The 10,043-nt window shown below is 36.7% G+C and overlaps 1 protein-coding gene across 2 annotated transcripts in view; it reads right to left on the minus strand.

Annotated features, from left to right (window-relative positions):
* Positions 1-7,813, minus strand: part of LOC136337578 (sodium channel protein type 2 subunit alpha) — a 160,743-nt gene extending 152,930 nt beyond the window's left edge. For both annotated transcript variants that reach the window (XM_066278965.1, XM_066278966.1), the window contains exon 1: positions 7,622-7,813. The gene's annotated coding sequence lies outside the window, so the exon portion shown is untranslated. The remainder of the gene's footprint in view (positions 1-7,621) is intronic.
* Between the last annotated feature and the right edge of the window lie 2,230 nt (positions 7,814-10,043).

Consider the following 10,043-nt stretch of genomic DNA (forward strand, 5'->3'; position numbering starts at 1 on the left):
AACTTTACCATTCTTAAGTATAATAATGATTCAAATGATTCAAAGCACTTCTTAAGGGTGATTGCTTCCTAAGATCATTTTATTCCAGTACAAAATTAATTTTCAGCAGGTAGAAACAGAAATTTAAGTAAAATAATAATTTCTTTTTTAAAAAATTAATTAATTAATTTTAGGTTTTTTTATTTATTCATTTTAGAGAGAGGGGACAGAGAGAGAGAGAAACAGTGAGAGAGAAGGGGGGAGGAGCAGAAAGCATCAACTCCCATATGTGCCTCGACCAGGGAAGCCCGGGGGTTTTGAACCGGCGACCTCAGCATTCCAGGTGGGCGCTTTACCCACTGCACCACCGCAGGTCAGGCAAAATAATAATTTCTTACACTCAAAAATCTTTTAATACATGATAGATAAAATTTAATTATGTATTCATGATTCCTAAACCATTTCTTCAAAAATTTTCACAAAGTATCCTTACATGTTAGAAAATATTTTTTCATTATTAATGTAGTTAGTAATTATATTTTCTTCCAAATGAAGATCTAGATTTAACAGTTTGAAGGAATATTGCCAGAAAATATTTGCAAAGTCCACCTCCACCTCTGCTTCCACCCACTGCCAATTTCTCTAAACCCAACTGCAGTAAGGGGGAGATGACATTAATGTATGAGTTTTATAGGGGGACATGCCAGTAACTTTTGCTTTTGAGTTTTAATATAATTTCATTTCATATTCTCAATGCAGACCATCTTTTCCTACATAGAAATAATATTTCAATAGGCATTGCTATATTGCCAATGGTAATCATCATCATCAAAAACTATATGAAATTATAACATGCCTTAAAATCAATATAATATAAAATTATAAGTTTGATGATTAAAGACCTTATTTTCTTTCACAGGCATTATGACTTTTCTTCTTTGAATCCCAAAGCAAGATTTTTCACCAACATAAGAAAACCACTGTTTTTGAAGATCTTACTGTCACTGTTTTTAAACAAAATTAGAGACCATATTACACTTGTGTTCTAAAGCCAATAGACGTACGTGTAAAGAAGCTGTTGGCAAAATACAAATCTATAGTATTTTTAAATTCAAATTATATATTAAAATTTCTTGATTTTTTCTAATTGGTTTCCCTTTGAAATATATTTGTTTGTAATTACCATCAGTATTTAAAGAACTCAATAAAATGCATTAATAATTTATAGAGCAAAAAGTAATAAAAATCAGGAAAAGTAGTAGGAGTTATTTTTGTATTGGCAGCATCTAAATGTGGTTTGGGATTGATGTTAAAAGCATTTGTGACCTTTGCAAAAAAAGATTTTCAATGGAAATTTTATTTTGTTATTTTTTGAAGACTTTATTTATTTATTTATTTTAGAGATAGGACAGAGAAAGAGAGAGAAAGAGAGGTGGGGGAGGAGCAGGAAACACCAACTCATAGTAGTTGCTTCTTCTACGTGCCTGCACTGGGCAAGCCTGGAGTTTTGAACCAGCGACCTCAGCTTTCCAGGTCAGTGGTTTACCCACTGCACCACTACAGACAAGGCTCAATAGAAATTTTAGAACATAATGTATATCCTCTAACATGTTTGCTTTGAGTAGAAATCTGAAATATATTATTCTAAGGCCTGCTTTGTGTTTTCTATGACCTATTATAAAATTATAAAATAAATATTTTTCAAAGAGAACCAACAATAAAACCAAACATAGAATTTAACCCCTGTAGAAATGCTCTGTGCTGAGAGTGGGTGAGCTTGATTTGTTGCATGGTGAGCATACACCTCAAGACCTCTAGTATCAGGCATTGTTCACGACTGACCATTCAGTGGGTGAACAACAGCTGTCAATTGAATTAAACTTCAGTTAGTGTTTCTGTTTCAGATCACCAGTTATCCCACTCACAACCCCCAGACAACCACACTCAGTGACGGAATTCAGATAATTTAACAACCGATTCTCTGTCCTAATGGCTGTCTTAAGCATAAAAAAAAAGAAATACCGCCCTGGCCGGTTGGCTCAGTGGTAGAGCGTCAGTCAGCCTGGCGTGCAGAAGTCCTGGGTTCGATTCCCAGCCAGGGCACACAGGAGAAGCGCCTATCTGCTTCTCCACCCCTCCCCCTCTCCTTCCTCTCTGTCTCTCTCTTCCCCTCCCGCAGCCGAGGCTCCACTGGAGCAAAGATGGCCCGGGCGCTGGGGATGGCTCCTTGGCCACTAAAGTGGCTCTGGTCCTGGCAGAGCAACACCCCGGAGGGGCAGAGCATCGCCCCCTGGTGGGCAGAGCGTCACCCCTGGTGGGCGTGCCGGGTGGATCCCGGTCGGGCGCATGCAGGAGTCTGTCTGACTGTCTCTCCCCGTTTCTAGCTTCAGAAAAATACAAAAAAAAAAAAAAAGAAATACCAAAAGGTAGTTTATTATTTCATGCATTTAATACTTGAATAAGAATAAAAGAGGTACACAAAACTAGATTATAAGAAAGAGTTTTAAAATATTTATGAAAAATATTAAATAATACCTGACAAAAGAAAACCAATAAAACTGTTATTTAAGATATTTCCATATTGCTTCTTGATTGGCATCCTCGCTCGCAATTTTTTTTCACCTATGGTTGGAATGAATATTATTACAGGCGCTTAGAATAAGCAGTTGCGCAGATGAATGTTAAAAAAAGAGTAAGGAATGTAAATTTGTGAGTTCCACATTGGGTGGCTGCCTGGGTGCCCACCTTAGAGAGAACCCTGATTATAAGTGCCATTTTAACAACCGGTTTTTTGAACTCAACAAAAAATTAGATATCGGTTCTGATGAACCAGTGCGAACCGGCTGAATCCCACCACTGACCACACTGCTGGTCAGGGAAAGATGGAGACAAACATCATGTTCTGAAATGGATAAGGGTTAAGAGTTCTATGGCTGGCAATCATAACCTAAAATTTCCTAATAACAACGGAATGAAAACAAACACAAATAAATCTAAATTCTATCTTAATATATATTTTAGTGGCTGGGAACTGAAGCTAGGTCAAGATAATCTCATTTAAGGCTCAGTAGGTGAGTGACATAGTCATGAGGATAGTTAGAGGTGAGCCACAGGGTGAGAAGAGAGGAGGGAAGAAGACACTGAAAAGTAGGGAGGAGTCTGCCTTTTTAACGTCGCCCTGAGGAAAGGAAAGGGGTGTATCTGTGTCTTCATCTGTATCTGTACTGCCACCTAAATGCCTACTTCTGCCCTTCTCACTCTAACCTGTCAGGCTCCCGATAGAGCCCAGTCGAGTCAGGTACAGAAACAAGGAAGTGATATTTCTATTCAACTAGTTCTGAATTGAATTGAGTTCATCTGTACTGAGATATCCCTGTAAAGAATGGGATTCTTCATCATGCTTGTGCCTTCTTCAAGACCTCACATGGCCATTCCATGGCATGTGAGTGCAAGGGAATATTTAGATGTTGGCTCTAGAAAAATGCAAGAGATTCTGGGACTGTCAATTAGGAGAGAGAGAGAACTTCTGGTAGAAAGCTTCATAACGAGGGTAGGGTAGGGAGTTTGTAATTAAGTCGCCTTTCTTTTCTCTTTATGCATTGTATCCTGTGAAAGTACTAATGAAACTGAGGGAGGAAAAGTCCAGAGCCTGAGTAATTAATTCAGATGCTGGAAAATCTACCCAATAATCAAACTAGATAGTTATACAAGATATGTGTTGGTCTAACTGTGTTCAAGTTTAAAATAAAAACTGGTTTTAAACAGGTCATTCTGAGTAAGAAACAGAATGAAACTGAAATAAGTATAATAAGCGTAATGTATAAAAGTGTTATTAGTTGCCAATTCAAGGATTAATGTGACAGAAATGTGCTCTACTGGAAAGTGTTTTGTTACTAAAGATAAATTGTTTTTCTCTAGAAAGTCCATATTCTACAAATACCCTTTTCTGAGGACCCAACTGATTTAAAGAAAAGAGATATTTTATCTTACAGACAAGGCTTTGATTTCCAAGAACAGGACATCTGAAGTTAGTTACATCAGTCTATCCTTTATATTATCCCCTACTCCTTTTTTCTGTCCCAAAGGAAAAAAAAAACTTTTTGAACCTTTCCTCTCTTATCTCTTATAGTCCTGTGATTTAATTTTTTTCCTTTATAAATTTTTCTATAATGACTTAATAATCTTACTCTATGAAGGGATTAGGTTTCTCTAACCTTAACTAAAATCAAATTTTTCTCAGCAGTATGTTACTCAATAAAAAAAAAAGTCATCTTTTTTCTTTCACTGATAAAAGTCTTCAAATCTAAAATTACTCTTCCCCTTTCTTGTTTCCTGTTTAATCCTCTGCAAATCTACTCTTAAAATCCATTTACGGCCTAATAATAATAATAAAGTCTATCAGCTCTTACCTATTCTTTTATTAACCAACCACTTGGTGAGTTAGCTACTGTTTCTGAGAGCCACCCCCCCCCCTTTTTTTTTTGTACTTTTCTGAAGCTGGAAACGGGGAGGCAGTCAGACAGCAGACTCCAGCATGCGCCAGACTGGGATCCACCCAGCACACCCACCAGGGGGCGATGCTCTGCCCATCTGGGGCGTTGCTCTGTCGCTACCAAAGCCACTCTAGTGCCTGGGGCAGAGGCCAAGGAGCCATCCCCAGCGCCTGGGCCATCTTTAGCTCCAATGGGCTGCAGGAGGGGAAGAGAAAGACAGAGAGGAAGGAGAGGGGGAGGGGTGGAGAAGCAGATGGGCGCCTCTCCTGTGTGCCCTGGCCGGGAATCATACCCGGGACTTCCACATGCCAGGCTGAGGCTCTACCACTGAGCCAACCGGCCAGGGCCGCTGAGAGCCTTTTTGATAGTCAACTTACCGGCTTTGCCTCTTTTGGCATTGTTATTGTTACAACTTCTCCCATTACTTTTCCACAGTTAATTAGTATCCTTTCTAGATTCATTTTACTCCATCTAATCTTAAAGTTATACCCCCAGTTATCTTCACTTCCCTTTTATTCCCCAAAGATATTTATTAATGTGTGACCTAATTCTTGCCACAGCTTCATATACATCTATCTTCTAATCTAGTATGTGCCCATAACATTTTCACCATATAAAACATCTCTATTTGAGAGCATGTATTTAGTCAAAAACATAACATCAAAAGCCAAATTCATTATCCTTGCTTTTGCTATAATTACAAACAAAAAACCACCACCTTTGGGCCTCAATCAGATTGAATTTCAGAATTAACATTCCCTATAATTTCTTTATATAATATCTTAAAATTCTCAGTTCCCTTGTATTTACTTACCTTACCTTTGTGCTTGAAATAAGTGACTTTCTGTTTTTATTTATTTATACTCAACTCGCTCTTAAAGATTTAATTTAACTATCAATATGATAGTTAAAATGATTTTCCCTGGGCTCCTCGTGCGCAGAAATGGTGACTGCTAGCTTATTCTGGACCTCAGACAACAGAGTGCCTGGTACAAGGTAAGTATTTGCATACCTGCCCCATTCACTTCCCTTCATTTTCATGTTTATAATGTTTTGAGCTATAGTTCTGACTATATATGCACATTTCCATGATGAACTCCATGCCTCTGTTTATATCTTAGACTCTACAGTGGACCATTCTTGGTAGGTGTGTGGTACTCTGTAAATATTGTATGTGGGGGTGGCACATTTTAATCTCCTTCCTTTCCCAAGATATTGAAGCAGTAGCCTGTAGCCTATGCCCAGTAAGAAGAAAAAAAGAGGAAAAGACAAGGCACAAGATGTGGTTCTTATAAGGGTAGATAGACTAATCGATACGTATAGTCTGTTCTGTTAGGTAGGAAGAATAGAGCTGTAAGCCAGTCTGTGACCATGCATATCATTCCTAGGCATAGAATAGAATCATATACCTCATCAAAGGAGGAGAAGAGAATACTAAGAAAGAGAGTTTCCATAGTTTCAGATTTCTTGGATGCCTTGTCAAGAGGCCTGAGAAAATTGAACACTGCATACAATATGCCACTGAGTAACATGTACACTGAAAGAAACTCTATATATAATATACCCAAATACAAACACACCCACATATGTACACACACACACCCAGAATCAATTTCAGCACACCTGCTCTATGTCTTTTGGATTCACACTAGAGGTAAATTGGATTACTGGTACAAAAGACATTGAAAACAGCCAGCCAGTGTTCTAACCTTCCCTCTGATTCTAATTTAGTATGTGGCTCTGGGAAATTCATTTACTCTCTCAGCTACAGTTGTTATTCTTTAAAAGATGATATGGATAAATGCTGAAGATCTGTGATTCTAAAACTCCCCATGTATAAATAGAGACATGTGGAACTTAAATCTCTTTAAAGATCTCACATGTCAAAAGAATGGATTTTTTTTTCTTGGTGGTTCAAACCATCCTATAAAATCATTACCCATAGTGTTCACAACCTCTGACACAGCACTGCTACCTCTTCATTGGAAAATGCTGAGTGGGTAGAAACATCCTGATGCATTCCCACCACCTGCCACCCACCTCCACCACCACCATCAACACATGCACGCGCGCACGCGCGCGCACACACACACACACACACCACACAACACACACACACACACACACACACACACACATACCTCTTTCCAAAGACAAGAGAATGAGGCTTTTAAAAACAATCTTACAGAGTTATTTTTAAATATTTAAAAATATTTTAAATGTATCTAATGACAATCAGGACTGTTAAACAAAGGCTTTCTATATTGCTTTCTTGGTATAAATTTGATACTAATAAAAAGAGGATTTGGGAAGCATGAGAAGAAGCAGAGAAAAGCAGAGCTGTTGTATGCAATTTCTAGTGCCTGAGTCATTCCACTCTTTAGCACAGCTAAAGTCACATGACCAAAAATAATTTAAAATGTGAACACCTTATACAATATCATCTAATTTTAACGATCACAGTTCTGTCATCACAAACCCACCGGGATCTGAGAAAAATCCATTTCTCAGCAATTATTTTGTTTTCGGTTTACTCCTTACATCCATACTGAAGGGAGAGGGAAGGTTTGTATTATCATTCCAGATCTGTTAAACATGTTACATAAACCTTCCATTCGTGTGGGAGAAACGACTTAAATATATATCTAAGAAGGAAAAGAAAAGCACGAATAAGCAATGCCATCATTATAAGCAAAAAATTTTCAGAAGGCCTTCAGGCTCAGGATGTTGGCATGCCTCTGAGGCTGCTATCCGGAGGCTCAGCTCCGGGCTTTAGCATAGCCACTGCCATGTTCATCTGCTTCATTACATCTCTATAATTTGTTCACTGCATTAAGAAGCGGCATTTCCCTTGTGGGAGGGAGACCCATCCTTCACTTTGAAAGCTTTACCTTCAAAAGGCACCCAAGTGTACCCATAGGTGAACACCATAGGCCAGAAAGCCAGAGACATATTCAAATACAACAAGCTAGAGTTGGAGATCATTTCAGTCTAGGAAAATTTAAAAACGCAGAACAGCTAGATGTAGAGCCTTTAAACCTTTTAGAAATGAATCCAAGTTTATAAAGCACACATTTTATTTTCAACATTTTTGTTAACACAAATAAATACTTCTTTGATAGGTCAAAGACAGAAACATGTTAGCTTACCTGAAATAAAGGAAATTGTAAACTGTAGCACAGCATCCATATATGTGTTGAATATAATAATCTCCAATGCAGTTCTTCGGTGTTGAGATTAGAGCAGAAAGAAAAATCTCACATGTGTTCCATCCCCACTGAAAAAGAAAAAAACAAGAAAGGACGAGCACAGCATTTTCTCTGCTTCTGCCTTAGCTTGCTGCTCTGACACTCACTCAATGGTATCCACTGTCTGTTAGAAAGCAGCATGCTAAATTGAAATAAATAAATAAATAAATATAAGGCAGCATCTTACATGACAGCTCCATCTCCTGGCCAAAAGTGGAACAATATTCATTCAAGATCCTTTGGAAATGCTGCATTTAACAAGTTTGAGCAGGTGGTGTCTTGCCCATAATTCCACTGAATTTGAAATCAACTACCTTAATTAATTGTTAGTTAAACATTTAAGAGTATTAACTTAAAAAATTTGTAGTCCTACTTTTAGAATTTGTTTAAATTTATTTACCTTATATTTAAATGGAAGCTTTTCATACAAAATTAGAAATGCCATGCTTACCTTAAGATTTATTTAACTTTATTTACAACCTGAAAATTACTTACTATAAAGTACTTATAGGTGTCAAATTTGTCTTTACTAGGTACCTCTTTGAGCAGAATTTGTACAAGTTTTTGTTTCTAGAAAAATTATGCATTATGTTGTTGCTATTGTTTATATTTGAGAGGATGCTGAAGAATTAAAATTAATACAGGACAATAAAATAACTAAAAGACAAACTAGAAAATCATTAATAAACCCCAGCTTTTAAAGATATTTCAAAGTATACATATATAAAATTACACCCTGTATGAACTTTGATATTACTGTATACTGTAGTGTGTAGTTATATATCTTATTAGAAGAAGAGAAAACTTAAATTATACTGAGAATGCATTTGGTAAATAACACCAGTTAACTGAGTATACTATGTGCTCAATAATATATTTTTAAATTAATTTTTTATCATCTATTAAGAAGCCCTGATTCATTTTTAAATTTTGAAATAAAAATATAGACAGCCTTTTACTTTTCTACATTGCCACTTATATTTGGGGACAGGTTTATCAATTAACTAAACTCCCAAGTTTTTTTATTTTCTTTTTTTTAATAAATAAATTTTTATTAATGTTAATGGGGTGACATCAATAAATCAGGGTACATATATTCAAAGAAAACATGTCCAAGTTATCTTGTCATTCAGTTATGTTGCATACCCATCACCCAAAGTCAGATTGTCCTCTGTCACCTTCTATCTAGTTTTCTTTGTGCTTCTCCCCTTCCCCCTCCCCCTCTCCCTCCTTCCCTCGCGCGCCCCCCACCCCCCACCCCCGGTAACCACCACACTCTTGTCCATGTATCTTAGTCTCGTTTTTATGTCCCACCAATGTATGGAATCATGTTTTTTTCTGGTTTACTTATTTCACTCCATATAATGTTATCAAGATCCCACCATTTTGTTGTAAATGATCCGATGTCATCATTTCTTATGGCTGAATAGTATTCTATAATGTATATGTGCCACATCTTCTTTATCCAGTCTTCTATTGAAGGGCTTTTTGGTTGTTTCCATGTCTTGGCCACTGTGAACAACGCTGCAGTGAACATGGGGCTACATGTGTCTTTAGGTATAAAAGTTTCCAAAACTTTTCATTATCTGCTACAGCAGTAACGCTGTACTTCTGTCCGTGGTGCTGAAAAACAGCTCCAGAACGCAAAGGTTTCTAAGTCTTAAACCGGTCTGAAATACTGTCTTTGTTGTACTTGAGATAACTTTATTTTTTTTAATTCTATATCATCCATAATAAGTGATAGTATCTAAGGCAAAAATTATCTAGGTAATATTTTATCCGCAGAATATGTAATATACATGTTGATCAAAAACCACAATCCCTATGAATCTCTTTAGTAAAAATATAATTATCAGTCACACTTTCTTTGGATAATTTCTAAAGCATTTTATTTTATTCTTGCTAAGGTTATATTATATATATTGTTTCATCATTAGTGCACCCATTGAATAGGTGAGGGTACCTAAATCCACTCTTCAGTAACTTGTCCAGAGTTGATTAGTAAACAAGTCAGAAAAACAAACTTGGTCCTCTAAAATTTTACTTTATCATTAAAAGCATGGAAATTTTTATAATAATTTATATAGCATTTACATATTTTTAAAATATTACTTTTTTCTATTATCCTAAGGGTAGATTTTGCCCTTTAAGAAGATGCCTAGCTTATCCTGGGATATCATGCCCCCCCAAGCTACTGCCACATGCGCACCCTTATGGACACAATAGCCCTGTTTGAGGAGCACAAGATTATATGATTTAAAATCAATTGATCTCAGCAAATAGATAATTAAATAAAATTTTTTTCATGTACTTATTTCTAGCT

The sequence above is a fragment of the Saccopteryx bilineata genome, chromosome 5, assembly GCF_036850765.1.
Source record: "Saccopteryx bilineata isolate mSacBil1 chromosome 5, mSacBil1_pri_phased_curated, whole genome shotgun sequence".
Taxonomy (NCBI): domain Eukaryota; kingdom Metazoa; phylum Chordata; class Mammalia; order Chiroptera; family Emballonuridae; genus Saccopteryx; species Saccopteryx bilineata.